The 27,404-nt window shown below is 39.8% G+C and overlaps 1 protein-coding gene across 1 annotated transcript in view; it reads right to left on the reverse strand.

Annotated features, from left to right (window-relative positions):
* LOC141117739 (NACHT, LRR and PYD domains-containing protein 3-like) overlaps positions 1–21,304 on the reverse strand; it is a 498,266-nt gene extending 476,962 nt beyond the window's left edge. Inside the window, exon 1 of the mRNA XM_073610753.1 lies at positions 21,237–21,304. The gene's annotated coding sequence lies outside the window, so the exon portion shown is untranslated. The remainder of the gene's footprint in view (positions 1–21,236) is intronic.
* Positions 21,305–27,404: the final 6,100 nt, after the last annotated feature.

A 27,404-nucleotide genomic window follows, 5' to 3' on the forward strand; every position in this document is an offset into this window, starting at 1 on the left:
AATTATTGCATCAGATATAATTAAGATTCCGTGGTCTGACCATAATGCAGTATACACTACTATAGCCTCAGCCATACCAAAAGCGCATGACCCAACGTGGTACTTACCGGACATAATGCTCAAACAACCACTACATCAGATGGCCATTGAACAAGCTTTAAAGGAATACATATCAATTAATAATACAACAGACATCTCCCCAATAACACTGTGGGAAGCTCATAAGCCTGTCTTGCGTGGTACAATACAAAGACAAATGGCACTATTTAAACGGGAACGCAAAAATCTAGCAAAAAAACTAGAACTCAATTTTAATGCAGCCTACATATCATTCCAAGATAATCCATCTCAGAGTACAAAATCTCATCTGGAAAAATCTAGATTGGAATACGATCTATTTCTCACTGAGTCAGTTGATAAATCCCTGAAACGCTCCAAACACAATTTCTACATGAATACAAACAAACCAGGTACATATTTGGCTCAGGCATTAAATTCAACTAACAAATCTTTCAAACCAATACGTTTGAAATTATCAAAAAATGTTTACACTTGTAATCCAGTTAAAATAGTCCATAAATTTCACTCACATCTCGCAACTTTATACAAGACAAACAATGAATTTAATCCTACAGAGGCTGAATCCTTCTTCTCAAAAATAACCTTACCTGAGTTATCTCAGAATCAAAAAAGCAGTTTGGATGAGCCTATAACTATAGATGAAGTATAGATGAAGTTGCTAACGCCATAAAAGACCTAAAACTTAACAAAAGACCAGGCCCAGATGGCTACTCGGCTTTATACTATAAAACATTCTCAGAAATACTCTCCCCCATTCGCACTGAAACTTTTAACAAACTTCTAGATGGACATTCTTTTCGGCAAGAAACACTAATGGCAATTGTTTGTATGATCCCAAAACCCCTTTCTGATGATACTTCCTGTGTGAATTATCGGCCTATCTCTCTGTTAAACCTCGATATTAAATTATTAGCAAAAATAATAGCAAAACGCCTCAATAGCATTATAGGAAAATTAATACATAGAGATCAAGTAGGCTTCATGCCAAATAGACAGGCAGGCGATAATATACGCAGGGCAGTGTTATTGGCACATATTGCTAAAAAACGGAAAATCCCTTTATGTTTTCTAGCTCTCGATATTAAGAGGGCATTTGACACAGTATCCTGGCAATATATGCAATATTCATTACAAAAATGGGGTTTTGGACCCCACTTTTTAACATGGATCAAAGCATTATATAATAAACCCAAAGCCTATATAAAATATGCTGGATACAAATCTGATGCCTTTAATATCGAAAGAGGTACCCGACAGGGTTGCCCTTTATCTCCCTTATTATTTGCCCTTATACTCGAACCCATGGCCCAATACATCAGAACAAACCAAACTATAACTGGCATTGAAGTAGGAGGTATTACACACAAATTATGTATATTTGCAGACGATATATTACTTTTTCTATCATCACCACAGGTCTCTGGTCCTAACTTAATACCAGCTCTTGATGGATTTGCAGCCCTATCCGGCCTTATGATTAATCCTAAGAAATGCCTAGTGCTTAATATTTCACTCACAAACATGGAATTGATCCCGGCTAGGGCTGCACTCCCATTCACATGGGCAGAAAAATCAATCCCATATCTTGGAATTCATTTAACAGCATCTCATTCTGACTTATTCTCAACCAATTATCCTCCTGTATTAAGACAGATCACAAATCTAATAAAACAATGGTCACAACTTCCTTTATCCTGGATGGGGAAGATTAATGCAATCAAAATGACTATTCTACCCAAATTGCTTTATCTATTCAGAGTCCTCCCTATTCCAATTCCTTCCTATTTTTTGAGAATAGTACAAAAAAGAGCAACTTCGTTTATATGGGGCTCTTCTAAACCACGTATACCTATACACACACTACATCTTCCCAAAAATAAAGGAGGCCTGGGATACCCTAATTTTACTAACTACTACAGAGCAGCACATTTGGCCAGTCTGTCCAAATACCATGCAAAACAGGAAATCCCATTATGGGTATTTATAGAGGCTTCAGAAAATGACCCTCTATTAATATCAAATTTATTATGGCTTGATCCTAAAGACCGCTTTAGAATTCATAATCCCATAACTAAACACTTCTTATCTCTCTGGGATAAACTAAAAACCAAATATCAGTTACAATCTCCACACAATCCTCTCCTTTCTTTTATCAGAAATCCGGCCTTTTATCCGGCATAGATCTACCCAAATTCTTTTAAAGCTTGGACAACATCAGGCATTCAGACACTAAATGACTTCATAGCATCTAAATCATTCCTTTCATTCCCATCGCTTAGAGAAAAATATGATCTACCAAACTCTGAGATATTTAGATATCTCCAAATCAAAAATTTCTATACACCATTCCTAAAGGGGGATACACCATTATCCCAATTATCCATTTTTGAATCAATCTGTACAAAAGATCCATTTGCTAAAGGTACAATTTCATCACTTTATAATCAATTATATGGAGTAGCAAATCTTAATAGACCCTCTTACGTTCAGAGGTGGGAGGAGGACCTGGGATGAACTTTAGAAGACACGGACTGGTCTAACATATGGCTCACATCTAAGTCATCTTCACACAACATCTTAGCATTGGAGACAAATTATAAAGTCCTAACTCGCTGGTACCTTGTACCCGCTAGAGTGGCAAAATATTCACCTAATACCTCAGCTCTTTGTTTTCGAGGATGCCCAGAAATAGGCACATATTTACACATATGGTGGACGTGCCCAGTAATCCAAACCTTCTGGAAGGAAGTCTTCGTGATTGCATCTAAAATATTTAAAAAAATAATACAACCAGATCCATATTTAACTTTACTTAATCTAAAACCGGAATGGTTAACACTCTCTCAATTCAAACTTATGATCCAACTAATAACGGCTGCAAAACAAACAGTGGCCAAGGCATGGAAATCTCCTACATTGGTACTAGCAGAAACAATTCACAGAATGAATAATACAATGTCCCATGCTAAGATGGTAGCCATCGATCAAAATCAAATTCCAAAATTTGGAAAACTTTGGCATCCTTGGATAAAACAACAGTTCCTGTCAAACTTCAATGACTCTGTCCTGTTGCCATGGTAACAGATTAAATTACTTACAGAGACACCCATTCTAAGGCTTCAAAGAGAACTAAAAAGAATAATAAACTGACGAGCGGGACAACCTTGTGGACCATACCTCTACCTTTCAACCCTTTTTCTTCTTTCTCTTTCCTTTTCTCCATCTTACGATTAAAGCTCATTATCAGAATTTATTTGACCTATATACACTCTAGTTGTAAACAATATATATAGTAGGTATAAATCATTTAAATACCTACAAAAGTAACTAAGGAAATGATATATATCTTTAATTTAGGTTTACGTAAACCAATGTTTAATATTTGAAATTTCATGATATTTACCTATATAAACCCTACTGTAAAACAATGAGCTTACTTTATAGATCCTTGTAAACTTACTTTATGTATCTTTATAATATTGTATACTCAATAAACTTATTTTGACAAGGAAAAATGCCTTACGGCCAGCTCACACCAGATGTAGTTCTGTGCACTTTTTTTCTGCACTAAAAATGCATGCACAGTGTTTTCCATATATTCAAATGGCTCTAGTTCACACCATGCAGTCAGTTTCTGGTGCAGAAACTGACCGGAAACTGACTGGAACTGACTTCATCTGGTGTGAACTGACCCAAGCTCAAAGAACATGAGCTTCTTTGGGGCAGATTACAGGCGTTTTTCTGCTTTTTACATTGGTGACCTTTTGACCCGTACAAAAACGTGGTAATAATCGTGGCAAAAATCGCAGTAAAAACACTCAGGTGTGAATGCAGCCAAACTGTCACATCTCAGACTGTTGTGTTTTATTCAAAGCCGTAATAAACCCAACACCAGAAATGTCATATATTGCAGCTCCATGGGTGTGCACCCTAAAGATCAAACATGTGTGTGTATATATATATATATATATATATATATATATATATATATATATATATATTGACTACAGTCAATTATATTTTTATTCTTTTTTTATTATTTGCTACATAATTTGTTTTACAATAATTTTTTATTATGTTTTTTACAATTTTTTATGAGCCCCTTTGGGGGGCTTTGGTGAAATATCACAAGTCTAAACAGACCCCCCGATGTCTCACATTTGAGACAGAGAAAGGGACTGAGGACAGAGATTTCCCAGTCCCTTTCTCTGCAGCCAAGCAGCAAGGGGAATCTGCGCAGCACAGGGTGATTAGGGTGTGCCCAGGCATACCTGGCACACCCTGTGCGCACGCCTATGTGCAGCTCCAATCATTGGATGTGGCGGCTGCATTCCTTTTCTTTTTATGGCTTTTTACCCTCTGTTTTCCCCTGATCTGGCCAGTAACACCCCTCCTGTAAAATTCTCCTGCCAAGAGGGGCGTGGCTTGACGCTAGAGAAGATGGCTGCCTAATCCCAGAGCTCTCGCTGACAGGGATTGAATACTATTTACCACAGAAGGTGGAAGTATCATAAACATCTGAAAATATTATGGGAACGGCTTCTAGAACATCCTCGACATCGAGGTCATGTTTGCCCCATGATTTGACCAGCGGAATACCTCAAAACCTTCCAGAGTTATTCCGCTCCCAGGCCGGCAATATGGCAATGGCTTTTACCTCACAGAACACACAGCGCCGGCTGACAGGATCTAATGATGGAGCTGTCACCTCTCCCCACTTGGAAAACAACGATGGAGGAATTGTTCTGACTCCACACTCAGATGTTATCCAACAGCCCAGCTTGAATGTTCTTAGGTCTGTGGCTGCAGATATTAATAATACCCTGACGGCTGCTATTACGGATCTGAGCATCAACATTCAGGCTATTACAGGCAGAGTAATGGCAGTTGAGAAGATGACAGCATCACACTCTACAGAGCTCCGTAAAAATCATATGATAATAGACACCCACACAAGACAACTTAGAGATATGAATCGGCATTTAGAAGATTTGGATAATTGTGGTAGACACCACAACCTTCGCTTACGAGGTTTGACTGAATCTGTGGATACTGAGCATCTGCTAACAGAAGTTATAAGCATTTTTAATAATGTGCTAAATAGACCAAAGGATACCCCAATCACCATGGAACATATAAACCGAGCCCTTAGACCTAAGGGAAAAGATTCAGATCCACCAAGAGACGTAATTTGCTGCATAGTAGATTACCAGCTTAAAGAAGAAATATTGAGAAGAGCACGTACTATGACACCGCTATTATACCATGGTAAGGAGCTTCGCATATTCCAAGATCTCTCCAGCATTACTTTACAACGCAGGAGAGAATTAAAACCTTTGCTGGAAATATTACGTACCAAAGGTATAATATATCGTTGGAAATTTCCTTTTGGTCTGGCAGCCTCAGTACATGGACGCTCTGCTCTTCTCAGAGTTCCTGAAGATCTTAATTACTTCTGTGACACATTGGATATCCCACTCCCAGAGATACCAGATTTGTATGCAGAATTCCGTCCTTCACTGGCATCCTCACATCACCTCAGGAATGAACCGATGGAGACCCAGGAAGTCCGCTACTGCAGACACCGCTCATCGTCTGAAGAAAGATCATCTCAGCAAGGACCACTATCTCCTTCAATCAACAGCCCGATGAAACCCAGGTGCAACCGTAAAGCCAGACGAGATAGATAAATGATAGGTCCTCAGACTGTAATCTTAGAGGGATATCCTCACTCAGTCTAATTCTGTTTTTCTTTATTGCTTCGATTTTGATCCTATCTCTGTCCCTCCTTTTTATACAGCTTAAATGTTGTAACTTGTTTTCTCCACAAATCTCTCTTCACTAATAATCCACTATAGGGAGATTCTCTTTTTTCTTTCCTCAAAGATGCTAAACATGATTTTGGTTTGGACTAACCTGTTTTAATTGACTTATTCATTCTCATATTTAGATACAAGGATTTTCCTGCTTTATATCTTAGCCCTAAGTCTTCTAACTACCGATTGGAGGGCTGAGGGCTCTGAGATTTACTTAAGAAATATTTCGGAATTCGGTTGCTCAACTCTTGGTTATTTATTACTTCCTCAGTTAACACTGTTGCACAGAGATACATTGTTTTTAAGTAGGTTATCTCTTTGATAAATGAAAAGGAAAGGGAAAGAAAAGAAATACAGTACAGAGAAAGGAAGGGAGGGGGTGCAGAAGGGAGTGACAAAAGTTAGAGGGAGTGAATGTTTTGATGCTATCTCTTTTTCTACTTTTAAGAGTCATTGTTTTATCTGTATTAGTTTGTTGATGTTTAAATTTGTTACAATATGTTTATATAGCATATTCTATAATATTGTATATCAATTCTTAAGATATAAGTTACGTACTATATATTTAGGATTCTAAATAATTCTAACAGTTATCCTTATCAATTAGTTTAAGGTATATTAGCATATTGATTTTATTTCTACAGTTAATGCCATACTCATAAAATTCATTTGATCTTACACGAAATAAACATAACCATAAATATCACGGTTTGTTTTTTTTTACTTTTTATACAAGCCGGAAAAAAAAATGGTATGTTCCCACTTCTCAGATTCAATCAAAATTATAGACACCTTCTTCATATATATCATTAAAAGAGTATTCTCCCGAAGTCAGCGAGATTTACTTCCTATTGCTAAAGTTATACCACACTCCAGTGTTGATTTATCCTCCCACACAGTGGTTTCCTCTGATTTTTTGGTTCTTCTGAACTATTTTTTTCCCTCTCTTTATACAAAAACCACTGACTCAATCCGGCTGCGTATACATTTAGGTATTTACTGCATTTGGACTAGCGAGCAGGTCTTGCAAGTCTCCAGAATATTTATTTATTTATTTATTTATCTATTTATTTATTAATTTATTAATTTAATTTATTTTTAATTTATTTTTACTTATTTATTTATTTTTTCTTTTCCCTTTTTCCTCTTCCTTTTTAGGCTCTATTTCCACTTTCATAACTTTCAATTATCATAGATCTGTACATATTACCCTCTCACCTACACTGCATTCTAATTTACACAAACAAATCTTTTTGTTCCAGTACTTGACAAACCTAAGTGAATCCTCTCCTGGTATATAATTAGGGTATTCTTCCTAGCTACTATTAATTTCACGAATATATATATTGCGTCTTTCCTGTACATACATTAACACATCGACAAACATGCATGCACAAAAATATGGGTCAGATCGCACAATATCGCCTAATAAGGTTACATCTCATCCTAAGGTTAACCACAATGCTACAGCCAAAATCATTTCAGTAAATGCTAAAGGTCTCAATATCCCTGAAAAACGTTCGCAAGTACTCCACTCCATGTACAAATTAAAAGCGGATATTGTGTTCATCCAAGAAACAGATTTCAAAACCGACAATGTACCAAAATTTTTAAATCACCATTTTCCAACGGTAATACATGCCACCAATAAGGACTCTAAAACTAAAGGAGTTTCTATTTTTTTTTCAAAAAATTGCCCATTCCAAATAACAGACAGATAGACGAGGATGGTCGTTTCCTGTTTCTCAAAGGATCCTTGTTTGACAAACGCCTAACCCTAGCTAATATTTACTCCCCCAATGTCAAACAGGTTTCCTTTTTCACAAGTACAATGCAGGAGCTTGCTTCCTTTCAAGAAGGAATTTTAATAGTAGGGGGAGATTTTAATGTCCCTTTAAATCCTATTCAAGACACCTCTTCAGGCTCATCTAAATTACCATTTAAGGCATTACGTACTATTAAGAAATCCCTCCAAGAACTCACATTGCATGACTCCTGGTGTACTTTACATCCTACCACTAAAGATTATACTTTTTATTCTAATCCTCATGGAAGGTATTCCAGAATTGACTATTTCTTTATCACACAGAGAGACCTTTCCATGCTCGTTAAAGCAACTATAGAACTAATGTTTTTATCGGATCATCACCCTATCACCATGTTGATTGAATTTCCGATCACTCAATCTCGATCACAGATATGGCATCTTGATCCATCTCTACTTACGGATAATAAAATAGCGTCACACATTCAACTTAGGCTCACTCAATACTTCACTGAGAACGATAATGCCGACATTTCCCCAATGCTAATATGGGAAGCTCATAAATGCATTATTCGTGGTGAATTAATAGCGATAGCCTCCAAAAGACGACATGAAAGACAAAAATTAATATCCAATCTGGCTGTCCGTATTCATGAATTTGAAAAATCTCACAAAAAAACACAAGCTATTTCGACCCTCCAAGAACTCACCTTAGCTAGAACCAAAATGACGGAGGAACTTACTAAAATAACGAAACGTAAATATATACTTTATCAAAAACAATTTTTATAAATTTGGTAACAAAACAGGTAAATTACTAGCTAGAGCACTTCAGGCAAAACAATCGACTACAATAATACACTCTATTAATTCCCCTGAAGGAACCAAATTATCTTCTAACAATCAAATAGCAGAACAATTTGTCAATTATAATACACAACTGTACAATATTAAAAACACATCTACCGAAATAAAACAGAAAACAGATTGAATTTAATCAAAAACTTTCTAGCACTTTCGTCACAGGGAAGTCCCGTCAAGTCACTGTGCGCCAGAGGGGGGCGGGGTCACCGGGTGGCCCCGCCCCCCTTTATTTAAGAACCGTCAGACAAGGAGACACCGTCACACAGCGGGAGCCTCCCTCCATGCCAGCATGGGTGCGGAGCGGCCCGGAAAAGAAAATGAAGAAGAGAAGAAGAGAAAAAAAGAAGAAGATGAAGAGAACAGCGGGAGACTCCCCCCATGCCATGGGTGCAGAGCGGCCTGAGGAGAAGAAGATAGAAGACGCTGCGGAGGAGATGCCAGACGAGAATGCCGGAGGAAGAACCAGAAGAACCAGAAGAAGAAGAAGATGAAGGAAGATAGAAGAAAGAAGAAGCATTTAAATAAAAGAATTGTCAAAAACTGTCTCTTGTCATTTTTGACAGTTTTTTAGTTAAATGGTAGGGGTAAGTACCCTCTTACCATTTCACACAGGGGGGCGGGATCTGGGGGTCCCCTTGTTAAAGGGGGCTTCCAGATTCTGATAAGCCCCCCACTCGCAGACCCCCACAACCACCGGCCAGGGTTGTGGGGATGAAGCCCTTGTCCTCTTCAACATGGGGACAAGGTGTTTTGGGGGGCTACCCCAAAGCACCCTCCCAATGTTTAGGGCATGTGGCCTGGTACGGTTCAGGAGGGGGGGCGCACTCTTGTCCCCCCCTCTTTTCCTGCGGCCTGCCAGGTTGCGTGCTCGGATAAGGGTCTGGTATGGATTTTTGGGGGGACCCCACGCCGTTTTTTTTTTTTGGCGTGGGGTTCCCCTTAAAATCCATACCAGACCTGAAGGGCCTGGTATGGAATTTAGGGGGACCCCCACGTCATTTTTTTTTAAATTTTGGTTCGGGGTTCCCCTGTGGGGAATTCCCATCCCATTTTTATCAATGAACTTCTATGTGTATTGTCGGACGGCAATGCAATAGCCGCAAGTAGTTTTAAATGGGTTTTTTCCTTCGAAATGTCATTTTGTTGTCAGACTGTTCTAAACACAGGAAACATGCGCCCCTTTACAGGCATACTATAGACACCCCCAGCTACAAAATTTAAAGGGATATTACACTTTTATTGTTTGACTTTAAGCATTATTAAAATCACTGCTCCTGAAAAAACGGCCATTTTTAAAACTTTTTTTTGCATTGATCCATGTCCCCTGGGGCAGGACCCAGGTCCCCAAACACTTTTTATGAAAATAACTTGCATATAAGCCTTTAAAATTAGCACTTTTGATTTCTTCCATAGACTTTTAAAGGGTGTTCCGCGGCATTCTAATTTGCCGCGAACACCCCAAATTGTTCGATGTTCGGCGAACTTACGAACAGCCAATGTTCGAGTCGAACATGAGTTCGACTCAAACTCGAAGCTCATCCCTACTGATGATATACTATTATTCCTACGAGATCCTCACCTTTTACTTCCCAATCTCCTCAAAGATCTCTTTTCGAAAACCTAACTAATCTTAAAATTATTTTTGATAAATCTGAAGCACTTAATGTATCTTTACCACATGAGACCAAAACCTTATGCCAGGCAAATTTTCCTTTCAGATGGAGCGCGAATTACATTAAATACCTTGGAATACCTAAACCGACCAATCTTTCAGATCTTTATAGCAAAAACTATGTACCAATTTTACAAAATATCCAGAAAGATCTTGAGGCTTGGTTGTCTGGTTTATTTTCTTGGTTTGGTAGATCCTCTATTATTAAAATGAACATCTTGCCAAAAATTCTTTATTTGTTCCAAATGATTCCAATAAAATTACCACAGACATTTTTTACATCCTTCCGTAAAGCTTGTTCAAAATTCATCTGGAGTGGAAAAAGAGCTAGATTAAGCTTTGATAGATTATCCTTACCTAAATTGAAAGGTGGATTGGGATTGCCGGACATCCGAAAATACTATTTGGCATGTCAATTGGCCAGAATAGTAGATTGGAATGTACATACAACCACCAAAGCATGGATTTCTATCGAACAGGCCTTCTCAAATTTACCACTCCAAAATATAGCCTGGATAAATACTAGACATATTCCTCAACAATGTAAACACCATCCACTAATTAGCAACACATTGCATGCTTTTAATATTACATGCCGTCAATACCATATCTCTTCAATCCCAAGTCCACTCACATCGATTAGACATAATCCTGAGTTTCCTCCAGACTTTGTTAGATCCTTTTTATTAGAATTAGGACCCCATGACAATCCAAAGGCAGAAGACTTCTTTGATCGAAACTCTTTCCTTCCTTTATCTACATTAAATACATGAAGGACAGATAACCAGATTTCTTTATGGTCATATATGCAACTCAAAAATTATCTAACTATCCCACAATCACGATCAGCCTTCTCAAGAGATCGAACACATTTCAAATCCATTTGTTCTAACTTAGAACCACAACGTCATCTCATATCTATTATCTACTCCATACTTTTTGATGACCAAAAGCTTAAATCGAATCTTGTAAGTTCAAAATGGGAAAGAGATCTCTCTATCAATCTCTCAGACATAGAATGGGCAAAGATATACACAATAATACATAAAGGTTCAATTAATGTGAATGTACAAGAGAATGGTTTTAAATTGTTTTCCAGATGGTATAACACACCACTTAAATTAAATTAAACAAAATCAATCCGGGGATTCCATCCACATGCTGGAGATGCAATAAGGAGGAAGGTTCGCTTCTTCACATTTGGTGGGAATGTCCTCCAATCATGAAATTCTGGACTGATGTATTCCGGTATATCACCAAAATTACAACTATACACTTAGAATTCTCCCCAGCCCAAGCTCTGCTTCATCATTCCAATTTACCGATGAAAATTTACCACAGATCATTCGCTCAACATCTCATTAATGCGGCAAAACTTTGCATTCCGGCCCTCTGGAAATCTCCCAATCCACCTACGATTACCAACTGGATTACCAGAGTAAACAAAATAGCTTTAATGGAAGAAGTCATACACCAAGCTCATGACTCCTCTACAAAATTTAGAAACACGTGGGCTTGCTGGCAACAATTTCAAACAACTTCCAAATATACCCAACTTCTTAATTAAGTAGCTACTTGTATCCCTATAACAATTCCTTTACACAGCAAGTTTTTACACATGTATAGAGAAAGACGTGATTACAAACCCTTATAAAGAAAACCCATTATTTCGAAGAGTTTCCACACATGATTCCCTAACACTTGGAAATCTACCATTGGGTGGTATTTAGATAGGAAAAAAAAAACATATCCTTAAGAGGAATACCTCTATTAACACTTTATGATTTGACTTTAATACACAGGTCATATTCCGATCTTGAGGGAAAATTAACCTCATATGTTTTCCACACTATTATTAGTAACAAACATACTAATGTACTAGAACCACTCTAAATTTATTACAGATTAGATCTGATTTTCACGTGGAAGGCCAATCTTTCAATATAATTTAATTTGCCATGTCTTTATGGTTATTATCTAATGTTCTCTATTTTATCTTAATGTTTTTATCTAACATTTTATTTTTGATCTTGCTTACTAGTTATTACTTCATATATTTGCTATCCATGCACTGTAACTTGATGTAATTTTTTAATAAGCTTGTATTCTTATATATATCCTTCAATAAACTTTTTCTTGGAAAAAAAAAAAATTCTCCTGCCACACCACACCGCACATTTCTTCTGATAAACATTCAGGAGAGAAGGGACAAACGAAGATTCAGATTAATACTTGCAATATAAGGTTTCTTTTTCTTATGGACAATTTAGTGCTAATGCTGAATCTGAAAGACTTTGCCCATCAATGAGACTTGTGAAACATTTTGCCAGAGTCTCTCCTGTCATTTATGAATGTAAACGTACTGTGAATACAAGTGCAATGGGTTGGAGGTTGGGGAAGGAATATAACGTATCCAATCCTTACAACAAGATATGTAAAATATGTTTTTTTGTTGGAGGGAGGAATTGAAAGAAGGAAATCATGTTTGTAATGTGGGACATGTATTGACATAACTGAATTCATATGGTGCAGGTACCCAGGAGGTTGGCACTTATGCATAATAAGGTGTCTGTTGGCCAGACTAGAGGGTGCCAGGTGACCCATCAATGGGGTGAACATTTCCTTGTAGGGGTGATGTCTCAATCTTAGCAGTCCTACAGAGAGGTTCTCCATTACTGAAACACCAGAGCTGGATATGGGGGAGATACGTCTGGCTGATGTCTCCCCTGAGAAGTTGGAACCTTGCACAGGTAATGCCAGTGACTACACACAGGAGAATGCTCCATTAGGTAAAAGGAACAAACGCTGGCTACCAGGGCACACATAAGGGAAGTTGTCCCTTTTCACTCTTGGCTCTTGCCTGATGGTTCTCTGAGCCTCATGACTCTCTGTTACCATCCTGTGCCCAGCTGGTGAGACCATGTCTAGGGGGGCAGCCTTTCAATGAGTATCTTTGATGTTATTATTATTATTATTTAGGGTTGTCCCGATACCGATACTAGTATCGGTATCGGCACCGATACCGAGCATTTGCCCAAGTACTTGTACTCAGGCAAATGCTCCCGATGCTTCCCCCGATACCTAGAGGACAGCTGTGATCGGCGCGTGGGGGAGTTACAAGATTCTCCCCCAGCGGCTTTCAGCAGCTTTAGTGACATACAGCGGTGATCGCTCACAGCTGACTGTCACTGCATCCTCCTCCATGCCCCCTCCGTTCCTCTGTGCCTCTCCACTGTCCCCTGCATTCCTGTCTCCTTATCTGTCCCCCTCCGTTCTCCCCCTCCGTTCCTCTCTCCTTATCTGTCCCCCTCCGTTCTCCCCCTCCGTTCCTCTCTCCTTATCTGTCCCCCTCCGTTCTCCCCCTCCGTTCCTCTCTCCTTATCTGTCCCCCTCCGCTCTCCCCCTCCGTTCCTCTCTCCTTATCTGTCCCCTCCGTTCTCCCCCTCCGTTCCTCTCTCCTTATCTGTCCCCTCCGTTCTCCCCCTCCGTTCCTCTCTCCTTATCTGTCCCCTCCGTTCTCCCCCTCCGTTCCTCTCTCCTTATCTGTCCCCTCCGTTCTCCCCCTCCGTTCCTCTCTCCTTATCTGTCCCCCTCCGTTCTCCCCCTCCGTTCCTCTCTCCTTATCTGTCCCCCTCCGTTCTCCCCCTCCGTTCCTCTCTCCTTACCTGTCCCCTCCGTTCTCCCCCTCCGTTCCTCTCTCCTTATCTGTCCCCTCCGTTCTCCCCCTCCGTTCCTCTCTCCTTACCTGTCCCCTCCGCTCTCCCCCTCCGTTCCTCTCTCCTTATCTGTCCCCTCCGCTCTCCCCCTCCGTTCCTCTCTCCTTACCTGTCCCCTCCGCTCTCCCCCTCCGTTCCTCTCTCCTTATCTGTCCCCTCCGTTCTCCCCCTCCGTTCCTCTCTCCTTACCTGTCCCCTCCGCTCTCCCCCGCAGTTCCTCCGTCCCCCTACTCCTTCCTTTGTGTATGGATAGAGTCAGCTGACCCTGTCCATTCACATAACTGAAACATTGTAACCTCCTGTGATTACGATGTGTCAGTTTATGAATGGAGAGAAGCCGCTGTCTTCTCTCCATTCATTCTCAGTGCAGCTGAGGCTGCAGCGAAAGGGACTGGGGAATCTTTATCCTCGGTCTCTTTCTCTGTCTCAAGGGGGAGATATCAGAGGTCTGATATCTCACCAAAGCCCCCCAAAAGGGCTGATTAAAAAAAAAAAAAAAAAAAAAACAACAATAAAGAATAAAAAAATATCATTGTAAAAAATAAAAATTGTAAAAAAAAAAAAAAAAAACACACACACATACAACGTTCACCCCCCCAAAAAAAATAGCAAAAAAAAAAAAACTGTTACGTGACATTAAAAAAAAAGTATCGGTAATCGGTATCGGCGAGTACTTGAAAAAAAGTATCGGTACTTGTACTCGGTCCTAAAAAAGTGGTATCGGGACAACCCTATTATTATTATTATTATTATACAGGATTTATATAGCGCTACCAGTTTGAGCAGCACTTTACAACATCAGGGAAGACAGTACAATTACAATTCAATACAGGAAGGATCAGAGGGCCCTGCTCATTAGAGCTTACAATCTAGAAGATCTATTGTTATATGCTTTGTAATGTGAAAAGTGTAGTGTATCTCGAGCCAAAAAATTGAAATGAAAAATTAATTTAATATAAAAATAAAAGTGTAATAATTAATGAGCTGCTGTCCCCAAACTGAAACTAGATTGGTAGGGAGCGCTTAAGTAAAACCCTCTGTGAGTAAAAGTTTAAGTAAAAAATCTATATAAAAAAATTGGTGAATTTGCATATAAAATAATAAAGCACCAACCTACCTACTTAAAAACTAACATTCATCTGACTTTTTCAATTAACTCATGTAGAAAGAGATAAATCTACTACAATGGTATCAGCAGTCTTGTGCAAATGTACACACACAGTGAACAGTCCTCTGAAACGTGATCATATTGATTTGCCTTATCCCATCTGTGACCCCCAATGGAGTGAAGGGTGAATCCAGTCCACAGTCTCCCCATTTGCAGCAAGCATTATCTTGCTAAAGCCTATTTGACCTTTTTTTCATTAATTAGGTCAACATCATCTGGTAAGCTGCCACCCATTTACTGAGCACTTTCGGTGATGTTTTAATCGGTGAAGGTGTTCTACCTATCAGGATTAAAAGTTTTTTTCACAGGAATCACCATATTTGGATTTGAATTATCTATATCTGTGACACTTTTCTCTTTGATTAATCATAGGACTATTGTGTTAACACATAAGGCAAATACGATCACGTTTCAGAGGACTGTTCACTGTGTGTGTACATTTGCATAAGACTGCTGATAACCTTGTAGTAGATTTAGCTCTTTCTACATGATTTAATTGAACCAGTCAGATGAATGTTAGTTTTTTAGTATGTAGTGTTGTAAATTCATGAAGAAATATATTTTATATTTACTGGCAGAAACATGAGAGATGCTTAGGCCTCAAAAAGTACTGTATATACTCGAGTATAAGTCGAATTTTTCAGCACATTTTTTTGTGCTGAAAGTGCCCCCCTCGACTTATACTCCAGTCAAGCACTTTTCTGCAGCAAAAAATTTCATTTTCCGCACTGACTTTGGGGCCCCATATCTCAGGGCCACTTGGTGCTAGGAACCCCAAATTTGGTGTGCAAACCCAGTGGAACTGGTTCCATAACATATCCAAAGCTGGGGTTCTTAGCACCAAGTGGCCCTGAGATATGGGGCCCCAAACTAGTTAGGAAAATGTCATTCTCTGCTGCAGAAAAGTGCTTGACATTTTCTGAACTGATTTTTGGGGCCCTGTATCTCGGGGCCACTTGGTGCTAGAAACCCCAGCTTTGGAAATTCTATGGTGCTAGTTCTACTGGGTTTGCACACCAAATTTGGGGTTCTTAGCACTACGTGGCCCCGAGATACAGGGCCCCAAATTCGGTCAACTGTGTCCATCTGCAGCAATGTCATTTCGGGACCCTTTGGGTTCAGAGACCCCAAATTTTGGCTGCAGCTAGGGGGCATCTAGGAACCCTTAACTACCGAGTTTGAAGTTCAGGGGACCTATGGCTGCAAATGGGCACAGTGAGGCTGCAAATGGGCATTGTTGACCCTCTTTTCCACTTACAGTAGCTGTGCATTTCTCACCCTCGTCTTATACTCGGGTCAATAAGTTTTTCCAATTTTTTTTGCGGTAAATTAGGGCCTCGACTTATACTCGGAACGACTTATACTCGAGTATATACGGTAGATGAACTGTGATGTGCAATAATTGAACTGTTCCCCTCTTGGAACCATTTAATGCAAAATAGGTGAACTCACATACTTGACAAAGCTTAATGCATCAACCATCTCTTAAAGTTTTACAAGCCTATTTTGAGACAGAAACTCGATGGAACAATGGCTGCTCTCTTCACAAAACAAGGAGATATTTACATGGTATTAGTGAATAAACGAAAACTATCCTTATAGCCATAGGAAACAAGGTTATACAGACTATTCTCACATAGAAATAACCTCACCTGGCCTAAACCTATTGTGTTCAAGTGAGAGACTGTTTAAATAGCTAACACCTTGGCTAACAAAACCCATTGTGTGAATTTTTAGGAACTGTTTAGACAAACAAGTCATTTCTAAACATCCAGTGGGAAAGATTTGAAGTTGGTGCAAGTCAAAAATATTTTAACCACTTGCTTACTGGGCACTTAAACCCCCCTCCTGCCCAGACCAATTATCAGCTTTCAGCACTGTCACACTTTGAATGACAATTGCGCGGTCATACAACACTGTACCCAAATGAAATTTTTATCATTTTTTTCCCACAAATAGAGCTTTCTTTTGGTGGTATTTAATCACAGCTGGGGTTTTTATTTTTTGCTAAACAAACAAAAAAAGATGGAAATTTTTGAAAAAAATAAAAATCATGTTTAATTGTTTGTTATAAAATTTTGCAAACAGGTAATTTTTCTCCTTCATTGATATGCGCTGATGAGGCGGCACTGATGGGCACTGATAGGCTGCACTGATGGGCACTGATAGGCACAGATAAGGCAGCACTGATAGGTACAGTTAAGGCGGCCATGATAGGCACAGTTAAGGCGGCACTGATAGGCACAGTTAAGGCAGCACTGATGGGGACAGATAAGGCGGTACTGATGGCCACCGATGGGCGCTGATGGGTGGCACTGGGTGGCACTGATGGGTGGCACTGATGGGTGGCACGGATAGGTGTGACTGATGGGCACTGATAGGTACCACTGATGGGGGCACTGATGGGTGGCACTGATGGGCAGTAATGGGCGGCACTGATGGGCACTGGTAGGTGACACTGATAGGTGGCACTGATGTGCAGCACTGTTGCACTGATGTTGGCGCTGATGGGTGGCACTGATGGGTGGCACTGTAGGCACTGGGTGGCACTGTGGGCACTGATGGATGGCACTGTGAACACTGATGGGTGGCACTGTGGGCACTGATGGATGGCACTGTGGGCACTGATGGGTGACGCTGGCGGGCACTGGTAGGCAGCACTGCTGCCTATTGCTTTGTGACAGTCTGATCGCCGTGATCGGGACTGATGTCCCGATCACAGCCGCCGGTGATCGGGTATTTTTTTCCTCCTCACGCTGTCAGCGCGAGGAGGAAAAATAGCCGATTAACGGCTCTGTTTACATCACATGATCAGCTGTCATTGACTGACAGCTGATCAGGACCAACCCCTTACTCTGATCTGTGATCAGGCGAGTCTCATAGACTCGCTGATCACCGAGCGCGCCGCTTGTGCACGGGATGATGTCAATAGACGTAGTCCCGGCAATTCAGATCCGCGCTGTTGCCGTCATTTGGCAATGGCCCGGATCTGAAGCGGTTAAAAGTATCTATAAGGTTATTATAAGTCATTTCAAACTATCTATGACATTGTAGGTCACAGAGACATATTATAATGTTGCCATCTGCGGACCCAACAACTTTGGTATGAAGAAAATATATATGAAAGTGTGATTTTATAAGTAGAAGTGTTTTAGGAAACAAATTAGTATTAGGAAAAACATATAATTATGATTATAATTATATAAGATTGTAGCCTATGCTTAGATAAACGAATATTCATTGGAGATACCAGAATTATACAGGTATCCATATAGATAATCATTTTTAGGTAGTATTGATTAATATATATAACAATGTGTGTATTTCATAGATAGACCAGTTTTTATAGACGTACATTTATAGAGATACATATATATAACCAAGTTATGTAATGGTGACTAACCTTATACTGAGTGTATTTTACATTAGACCGATTACCAGAATATTTAAAGATATATACTTATCCTTTACCATTATACACATTATGAAAATAGAATGTATTAACTTAAAAGGATGGACTCAAAACACATGTGAGACACCTGGTGGTTGAAGGTGGTATTATTTGAACTAAATTTACGAGAAAGGTAAATGATTAAGTTTATAACCAATAGAAAGAAGCCACGTCCTTTTGGGCAGAGCCATTATAATTTTTATGGTCTTATTATCTGAGATGGTATTTAGAGGCAAGTAAGATGCCAGGAAAGGGAAGAAAGGGGGGAGAAAAAAGAAAAAGATGGAGAGGAAGAAAGCTCAGGGTTAGAGCTCAGAAGGAAGCTCAGGGATCCATCCTGAGGGGGGACACTGGGAGACACACACACTCCCAGACTGACACTCATGCACCATGCATGAATACATTTCTTTACATTCATGAAGATTCCTCAACACCTAATACTTAGAACTCGGAGGTCACAAGAAGTAAATCCTCTTTAAGAGTATCCATTTTGAAACTACGGCAGCCATCTTAACTCCGGTAACCAGCCAATAGGAACAGTAGCCATCCTGGAATGGGTAATTATGTCATGTTGATTTTATCTTGTATGTTCTCTCAAATATTGATATGTTCTCTCAAATATTGATGTATTGAATATTATACAATTGATAATCATTCTCCGGAATCAATAACTGCCTTGTAGATTTTTCTCTAAAGATTCAAATTTTCATTATATTTTTCTTTTTGCATAGTTGCCACATTTATTGACAAAAGAAACGTCTAATTTATTACACATTTTTAACCACTTACTTACCTGCAGCATAGTAACGGTTGTACGTGTGAAATACAGACGTTCTGTTTAATTGTCAAGTTCACAAGGTTATTGATTCTACCGAGAAGTTATCATGGTGGTATTATGTCAAAGGGACTGTACGCCCATTTTTGCAAGTGTTTTTATTGATTTTCAAGATGTTCATGTAACGCAATCGGTATCTTAATTTCATGTGATTATTTGTGTTTGTTAACCAATAAATGACTATTTCGTATGCTCACATGTCTCTGTGAATAAGTTTCACATGCATAGACCGTGTCATCTAGATTGATTTTGTATTTTAAAAATATCCTCGTTAAAAAGTACTCAATAATAATTATTGTGCGGGAAACCTGTCCTTAAAAAGGCACAACTTATTCTGACTTATTATTCACGACAGTAGGCTGGTGCTTTATTATTTTATATGCAAATTCACCTATTATTTTATATAGATTTTTTTCATATGCTTTGTAATATCTTCCTTTAGTGTTTTAATGTTAACATTTTCCTACTTTCTTGGGAAATAAATAAGACGTTGTTTTACTGAGCAGTGTGTTTGTTTTCATAGCTAACCTTATATCATTATGCTTATCAACAGTGACATTATTAGAGTTTTAATAGACTAGCTAACTATAGGAATAGACAAGTCAATACATATATGCAATAAATAGAGGGAATCCATAACCACCCTCGGAATATATTTATCGTAAAAGTTATTTCAGCAGCACTGCCCATTAATTCCAATGGGCAGGGCATTTTAAGAATGCTAAATACAGCGCTCCCAACCCGCCCCAAAGATGCTGCTTTCAGGTCTTTTCCCAACGCCCCACAAACACACCGCCCCGGTGTGAAAAGTCACACTGAAATGAAGGGGAGGTGGTTTTCCGGCACGTTACAGGCGCTATTTCTAGCGTGAAAACTGCCTCAGTGTGAAAGGGGTCTAAGGCTTATATACACTATACAACTTTTGTTGTCAGATTTCCTATAGATTTACCAAAACCATGTAGTGCAAGGGCCGGCCTGATTACACACAAATTGAAACTCCTAAGGTTTGATCTCATATTATATGGTTTTGGTAAATCTGAAGGAAAAAAATCTACAGAAAATTGAATAGTGTGTATCCAGCTTTAATATACACGAGACGCTTCAAAACCTCTTCTGAATGATTCAACTTGACAGATAGTAACCGATGTTTAAAAACGTCAGTTTTGCCTTGTGTACATGCCGTGTTTAGCCTCATTTGCACTTAGAAGCGTTTTTTTTTTTTAAGTTAAAAATGAAAAATGCCTGTTAATGAAATGGGACTAAACACAAGTTACTGCGTTTACAAGCTGTTACAGGCATTTGGTGTTTCAAATGCCTCTGACCATCCATCCTGAACGCAGTTTTTTTTGCTTTCCCAAAAAAATGCTTCTAAACTCAACTGCCTAAAAATGACTATAAGGCCTCATGCACACTAGACGTTAATATAACGTTATAAAAACGGCAGCCAAAAACAGTTGATAACAGACTATGTGTGCATAGTCACATAGGATAACATGGGACTCAGAGGATAACATGGGACTCAGAGGATAACATGGGACTCAGAGTATAACATGGGACACATAGCATAACATGATGTGGAGTTTATTGACTGTAGAAAAAAAAACATCTGAAGCCAAAAACAGCCACTGTAAAAATGTCCAAAAACATCCGATGTGCATGAGGCCTAAAGGGGAGATTCATTGAGAAATACAAAGTATAAGAAAAGTATCTGATGGAAGTTTATTAATAACAGACATGAACACAGAGTGACTGATCGTCCTCCATACAATCGTTCATCACACATCTACACCCTCCATTCCCCATCCTAACACTCAGTATTATCACTCTGCATCACTCAGTATATTAGATCGGGTTCTATGTAATCTTACCTTTCCGGTCACACCGGTCTGTGAAGAGACGATCTGGAATCTCTGAATACAAAAAACAAAATGAAGAATTTTGAGTGTGCGAGAGAAAAATGTGGATGAGGAAGTTTCACTTTTTCAACAAGATCCTCCCATCTACAGATATTGTACCCTGTGAGTATAAGGCTGCATTCACACCCGGGCATTTTCAGCTCATAAAGTGCTCATAAAATGACCAACAAGCAAAATCCCATTCATTTCAATGGCACCTGTTCACATCTGAGCATTTTGTCACCTGAAGCAAAATGCTTGAAAAACGCCTTAGGCCCAGTTCACACCAGATGCAGTTCCATGAACTTTTTTCTGCACTAAGGGCCAGTTCAAACCAGATACAGTTCCATACAGTTCCATGCGCTTTTTTTCTGCACTAAAAATGCATGCGCAGTGTTTTCCATGTATTCCAATGGCTCTAGTTCACACCATGCAGTCAGTTCCAGTTAGTTTACAGTGCAGAAACTTACTGGAACGGACTGCATCTGGTGTGAACTGGCCCAAGCTCGAAGAACATGGGATTGCACTCTGCACTCTTTCCCATCTCCAAACACACACAATAAATAATGGACACGACACTCAAATATTAGCATAAATTGGCGCCTTTATTGGTTTACAAATAAATTAATCACTTTTCATAACCATATCACAATTCTAACTCGAATCAAATTATCATTCTCAAAATTGCTTAGCCTTGATGACTCAACCAAATTATATTTCATCAACTTTTATAATAACCAGTCCCCACAAAGTCGGGGCTTTGCCCATCAATGGCCAAAGCACCGACCTACCCCAAACCCGTTGCCATTTCAATCATGTCCTGCAGACCCCAGTTAAAAATGTCCAAGCCCACCTTGGAGAGATGCATAAAATCCTCCCAATACAGGCCTGAAAAACCACCCTCCAAATTGATATGTTGAAATGATAACCCCCCGATAAGAGGCATACATTTCTCCACAGTGATTCACCCTCTTCCTAATTTTCTCAAATTTCTTTAACTCTGGATGTGATAACCATAGTAGTCTGGGAATGATATCAGAAAAAACAATAGTTGTGTTTGGAGATGACATACTCAAATGGTGCAGGTCATGCTTGATCCTGTTGATCAAATCTAAAATCTTCATATGACCCACATCATTCCCACCCAGGTGAAGAATCATCACCAAAGGTGATGGCCACAGTAAATACAATTCATATAATCATTCAATATAATAAGATAAATTCAACCAACGCAATCCTCTTACTCCTTTCCATTGAATGGTGCAAGTTTCGGGGTTGATATTTAAATTAGGAGCTACGAAGTGAATGTGACCTGTCTCAACCTTTAATCAGACACTGACATGCCTCCATCCCTGTATATATATGTAAAAAGAGAAGGGGTGATTGGGACTTTAATTGAAACATGTGGGTGTATTTAATCATTTGTATGGAATGTAAATAAATTGAGTATCTCAATCCCAGGGTGTAGTTCATGATAGTGATAATAATACACATGATTCAATAGTATAATAAAGCATTTATGATGTAGAAATACAATCATAAAAAGGTTCAACATAAGTTGATATAATAATAATTAATTTATTGATACAAGGTTATTCACTAAACATGATTTGTGACACATATTACATTTCATAGCAGAAAACAAATAAATAGAGATAAAAAATATGAAAATATATAATATATATGTAATTCACATAATGAGTACAAATAGAAACCATGATTGGTTAGAGTTATTGGAGCAAGCATAGCTTGGCATCCCTGGATGAACACTCTACGCGTTTCATGGCCTTGTGCTAATCGTCAGGAGTTGGATGCAGGTATTATGCTATAAAGTAGGAAAAACATTGATGGATTTATTATTTAGTTATGCATTTTATCCTAAAGGTGAAAAAAAGGGTAATTCCTTTACTACTTACAAAGTAGCTTAGGAATGAAGTTCAGCTCCAGAAGGTGGTCTGGTGTAAGTAGTCTCACCCGGGGCTGAGGTGGGGAATAGCCAGACAGAAACCAGGGTAGAAAACCAAACCCCAGGACCAGGTCGACGATCACTATATGAAAGTGTATGATACATGTTGTGCGCATATCAAGCGCCTACCAAGTGCTCTATGGCAAAGAAAGAAAAAAAAAAGAATAAATGAATGAAAAACTTAATGAAAAAGGGGGGTGAGAAACAATATGAAAAAGTGTATGAAAAGGTAATGTGTGTGTAGTGATAATGAAGGTGCTGGCAATGGGGAAAAGTGAATGGCAAGACTGTGTGAATGTGTGAGGGGAAAGATGTGAATAAATGTAATTATATATACATACCTAGCAATAGGTGTAGTTAATACACGTATAGGGTGATTGATACAAGTAAAATAATCATTATCAAATTAAAGTAACTGAGTTACATTGTATGAATGTAAATGTGTGTGTATAAATGTGTGGTATGTGTGAATGTAAATGTTAGTGTCAGTGTGTGGGATCATGTTTGAAGAAATGTATATGTGTATGTTTGTGTGTGTGTGGGTGAGTGTGAGTTTGAATGATTTGGGGTGAAAGAGATGGATGAAAAGGAAATGTGAAATGGTTCTGAGTTACCTGGATTGAGAAGGAGTGAGATATTGGGAGTCTGCTTAGCATAAATAATGGTAAAGTGAGACGTCGGTCTGCTCCAGGTCTCCGACCCCCTGGCTCTTGCTGAATAGCCCTGCCAGCGTCATATATACCTTGTGATGGCAGGGGGAGGGACGGCAAGGCTCCACAGGTGGTTTGGTGAAAAAATAAAAAGGTACTTCCTTTACTACTTACAAAGTAGCCCAGGAATGAAATTTAGCTCCAGAAGTGAGGTTAAAAGGTGGTCTGGTGTAAGTAGTCTTACCCAGGGCTGAGGCAGGGAATAGCCAGACAGAAACCAGGGTAGAAAACCAAACCCCAGGACCATGTTGATGATCACTATATGAAAGTGTATGATACATGTTGTGCACGTATCAAGCGCCTACCAAGTGCTGTATGGCAAAGAAAGAAAAAAAAACAAAATTTAAATTAGCCGTATAACAATGATGAGATGCCTGTTTATGCGCTCAGAAAATGTAAGAATGACGATTATCCAAACATTTTTTCTGACCTAAAATTCAAAGCAAAAGGTTAGGCGGTCATAAATACTATAACGCTAATGCCCCGTACACACAGTCAGACTTTTCGACCGGACTGGTCCGACGGACTTTCCAAAGGACTTTTGACAAACAGACTTGCCTACACACGATCACACCAAAGTCCGATGGATTTGTACGTGATGACGTACATCGGACTAAAATAAGTAAGTTGATAGCCAGTAGCCAATAACTGCCCTAGCGTCAGTTTTTGTCAGTCGAAATAGCATACAGACGAGCGGATTTCTGAGTCTGGTGGAGTTACAACGTAAAGATTTGAAGCATGTTCCAAATCTAAAGTCCGTCAGACTTTCGACAGAAAAAGTCAGCTGAAGGTCCGATGAACCCCACACACGATCGGATTGTCCGCCGGACTCGGTCCGTCAGGCCAGTCTAATAAAAAAAGTCTGCTCGTGTGAGGATTACTCTTCTCTTGTGATCAGTCGAACTCCAGATGTATTGAAAAGCAGACAATTTATTTCAGATGTGTCACACAAAAGGATGATGCTTACAAGCCAAAATATGCAGTAAGGATCACACAAAGAGATGTACATCCCCCTCCTAATACGTACAATAATATAGCTATAACGCTTCTATTGGCTGGGGACACACAGATAGCGTGCCTGGTACAAAATGGTACTTTATTTGGCTAATTAGTGTTTCCTGTACAGTCTTGTTCTACCATATATGGTTAGCCTCATCATCCTACAACTTACTATGGAGTTAGTTAAAGCAAACAATATAGCAAGTTAATACAACATCGTGCTCAGAAGTCATCTTAAAAATCAGTATCAGAGTTATTGTTTTTCTAATAGTTATTCTAATAGTCACACAATAAACATTTAAAACTTTTCTAACATTCCCTCCTCTTGTGTGACTATTTTATCTCAACACATTTCGATGATAGTCCCTGTGTTATACACTTTTGGTCTGTATGTCATTAAGTTCAGTTGAGCTTCAATGTCCACATAGGTCTCCTCAGAGGTAGGAAGGGCTTGATACATCGTTCTTGAGACTGCAGTTTTAATCAGTTTTTGTGAAAGTCCTCGAATACTGGGAATGCAGCAGTATCCGCAAGTGACCAAAACGGCCAAAGCCACAGCAATTGAGATCAAACATGAAGTGATAAGTTCAGTCCACTTACCGAACCATCCTTCAACCAATTTGTAAATGGATCATTAATACCTGAGTTTTCCGCTAATTCATTAGATAGAGCAGTCAGTTCTTCCAAGGCTCTGGTCGCAGTCCCTCCAGGAACTGTATTGTTAGAGATAAAGGTGAAAACATGCTACCAAACATTTTGCATACCCCTCCTCTTTCAACTAGGACCATACCTAAGGCCATTCGGTTCTGCCATGCCATTAGAGATGTGGTGGCCAACTGTTCTGCTAGGCCCTTCACATATAGTTCCTGTGGCATTCCCTGTGACGTCACAGGGAAGTCCCGTCAAGTCACCGTGCGTCAGAGGGGGGCGGGGTCACCAGGTGGCCCCACCCCCCGTTATTTAAGAACTGTCAGATGAGGAGACGTCGTCACACAGCGGGAGCCTCCCTCCATGCCAGCATGGATGCGGAGCAGCCCGGAGAAGAAAATGAAGAAGAGAAGAGCGGGAGCCTCCCCCCATGCCCGAGGAGAAGAAGATAGAAGACACCGCGGAGGAGATGCTGGACGAGAACACCGGAGGAAGAACCAGAAGAACCAGAAGAAGAAGAAGAAGATGAAGGAAGATAGAAGATAGAAGAAAGAAGAAGCATTTAAATAAAGGAATTGTCAAAAACGGTCTCTTGTCATTTTTAACATTTTTGACAGTTTTTTAGTGAAATGGTAGGGGTAAGTACCCCCTTAACATTTCACACGGGGGGGCGGGATCTGGGGGTCCCCTTGTTAAAGGGGGCTTCCAGATTACGATAAGCCCCCCGCCCGCAGACCCCCACAACCACCGGCCAGTGTTGTGGGGATGAGGCCCTTGTCCTCATCAACATGGGGACAAGGTGTTTTGGGGGGCTACCACAAAGCACCCTCCCAATGTTGAGGGCATGTGGCCTGGTATGGTTCAGGAGGGGGGGCGCACTCTTGTCCCCCCCTCTTTTTTTGTGGCCTGCCAGGTTGCGTGCTCGGATAAGGGTCTGGTATGGATCTTTGGGGGGACCCCATGCTGTTTTTTGTTTTTTTTGGCGCGGGGTTCCCCTTAAAATCCATACCAGACCGGAAGGGTCTGGTATGGAATTTAGGGGGACCCCCACGTCATTTTTTTTTTAAATTTTGGCCGGGGTTCCCCTTAATATCCATACCAGACCTGAAGGGCCTGGTATGGAATTTAGGGGGACCCCCATGTCATTTTTTTTTTTTGGTTCGGGGTTCCCCTGTGGGGAATTCCCATGCCGTTTTTATCAATGAACTTCTATGTGTATTGTCGGACGGCAATGCAATAGCCGCGAGTAGTTTTAAGTGGGTTTTTTCCTTCGAAATGTCATTTTGCTGTCAGACTGTTCTAAACACGGGAAACATGTGCCCCTTTACAGGCATACTATAGACACCCCCAGCTATGAAATTTAAAGGGATATTACACTTTTATTGTTTGACTTTAAGCATTATTAAAATCACTGCTCCTGAAAAAACGTCCATTTTTAAAACTTTTTTTTGCATTGATCCATGTCCCCTGGGGCAGGACCCAGGTCGCCAAACACTTTTTATGACAATAACTTGCATATAAGCCTTTAAAATTAGCACTTTTGATTATTCATGTTCGTGTCCCATAGACTTTAACGGTGTTCGAACAAACTTTTTTCCTGTTCGCATGTTCTGGTGCGAACCAAACAGGGGGGTGTTCGGCTCATCCCTATCACCCACCAGAGAAGAGACTCAAACCCAGTTGTCACCTGATTCCTGGCCCTAAACTTATCCAGCACCCCACGCTCATCTATGTAGATCCGAGAGTCAAATGACCCTATGGGAGAGGTGTCCCTCCGATACCGTTGGTGACTCTTAGTCCACAGGTGTTCTGACAGGA

This window comes from Aquarana catesbeiana, linkage group LG13 (assembly GCF_042186555.1).
Source record: "Aquarana catesbeiana isolate 2022-GZ linkage group LG13, ASM4218655v1, whole genome shotgun sequence".
Lineage (NCBI taxonomy): Eukaryota > Metazoa > Chordata > Amphibia > Anura > Ranidae > Aquarana > Aquarana catesbeiana.